Consider the following 2345-nt stretch of genomic DNA (forward strand, 5'->3'; position numbering starts at 1 on the left):
GTTCTAGATAAGTGAGTTAGCCAACAGGTGGATTGTGACAATGAGATCCAGAGAATGAGACGTGGACACCCTTTGGCAACCTCACCTGGAGGGCTTAAAAGCATTAAGGATTTTGTCTTAGTTACTCTGTGGTTCACTTTGTACATTTTAAGTCTAATTATAGCAGTTGAAGATGTGTATTTTGTCTAGTTTTTCAGACTTAAAACAAAAGCCAGTGAGTTCCCCGCTATGTGTGTCTACAAAGTAGAACTTGGCTGTTTAGCTTTTTTTTTTGTTTTAAGAATCTTGCACTACGTCTAATACACAAGAGTCACATTGGGTAGACATCTATGTCCAATAGACTAAATAGCAAGATGCACACTCCTTCGGGATTTAATTCACTCATTTTAACGATTGTTAGTGCTGAAATACTATGATGGATTAAGTATTGAAAAATTGAACCATTAAAATATGAAATAGCATGAATTTCATGTTTTAAATTCATAGTATAAAGTTTAATGTTCTGAAATGTGAGAACATCCGATTTTTAGCTTCTTACATAAATAACTGCAGGCTAAATAGCATGCTAACCATGGTACAACTTTAAATGAGATAGAAATACATCTCATGTGGAAAAATTTGAATTTAGAATACTACTTGATATGCAGGTTCACTTATAAAAAAGATTGGGCCAATCTTTCACTTATAGGGTAAGTAATACTAACCTCTTTCCTCACAATATTCTTTCTAGAGAATTTACCCAAGAAAGGTAAGTCATTTTGAAAGAAGCTATTCTTTTTACATACATCCGCTAGCAATGACTTGGTTAAAAACCAGTTACATTTTGCCTTTTTTTTTTTTTTTTTTTAAATTCACATTGGCTTTTCCCTCTCTGTACCCTTTTTATTCCATGGACATAATTTCATGCTTTGAGTAGGGATGCTCTTTAAGCTGGACAGAGTCATTTCAGATGCTGTTGAGCATAGAACATGCTAGATTGTACTTCCCTTCCAAGTCAGCTGTTTAATAATTTAGCTCAAAAGATAATAGTATTTGGACCACAAGCTCTCCTTTTACAAATACCTGCGTCGTATTAAGTATTGGCTTGCTATTTGACAAAAGAACTGTAGAAGTAAGTTTTTCAGAATCACAGTAGAATAGCGATCTTAATGTAGAACCGTGACTTCTGTACCTCTGTAACTCCTTAGTAGTGTCTACCCAGCACAAACTAAATGCTTGATACTTGTTGGGTTGAATTGATGCTTTTGAAAATCTGAATATCTAATGGATACTATAACTTTATCTACTTCTAAGATGAAGGAAAAGGTAAGTTCCCCCAAAGTACAGGAAAATATGAATAAGGCTGGAAGTGTCAGCTGATAGAAAAGAGATAGAGTGAGCTCTGCCCACGAAAGAATACTCTATTGATCTTTGTAAGAAGTACTCCCCCGATTCTGCATTTAAGGTTGTTATGATGGGCTCCAAGTCTATCTTTCCGACCATGTCTACCATTCCTTAAACTTTAACCAAATGGATCATCACTGTACCTTGCATGTGCCCCTGTTTTTTACCTCCATATTTTTTTGTGTGTTTCCTCTGCTGGAACACTTTCCTTCCATCAAAATCTCATCTGCTCTTTAGGGTACTACTTACTACTACTCAAATGGCCTTCAAGCCTTGAAATGTTCCATGATTTATTTTCTGCCAGCTTCATAGCACCCTCCTTTCTCTTCCATATTTCCACCTTCCTCAGTAATTATTTTGGCATTTCTATTATTTCCCTCCTACATTGTAAGAAAAGAGGCTGTGTTTTATTCTGATGCCCAGCTTTCGTAGTTCACTGCCTTACCATAATTGATTTAGTAAATAGTGGATAGATAGATGACAGGCAGGTGTAGGGGGATTAAACACAAAGCTAATAGAAAAACTGGAAAGTAGTGACACTATTGAGACCTCCCTGAGCTTCCACTTCTGACTCCAAGGCTAAGCTGCTTTCTCTGGGCATTTTGGAAAATCATCCAAAGGCAACATCCAGGTAACATAGCAGTTACCTGGAGACCCACTGAACCTGACTGGAGGTCACTAAATAGAGTCCATTCAGAGTGCCACTTATCTCACCAGCGTCCAGAACGAATACAGGTGTGGCCCTGCCTGTCAGAGCAGGGGCTAAGGCATTCCTCGCATCCCTGCTGTGGCTCATGGTTCTCTTATGCCAAAGACCAAGCTTCTGGATGCAGCTGAAGAGATTTGGATGAGGGCAAGTGGGTTCCAGGAACGGCAGTAAGCAGAGGCCTTGTCCTGTGAACTGCTCTGTCTTAGTTTGTACACATCAAGTTACCTAGGGGATTGTTAAGTCAGGAATAAAG

Source organism: Pteropus vampyrus, unplaced genomic scaffold, assembly GCF_000151845.1.
Source record: "Pteropus vampyrus isolate Shadow unplaced genomic scaffold, Pvam_2.0 Scaffold185, whole genome shotgun sequence".
Taxonomy (NCBI): domain Eukaryota; kingdom Metazoa; phylum Chordata; class Mammalia; order Chiroptera; family Pteropodidae; genus Pteropus; species Pteropus vampyrus.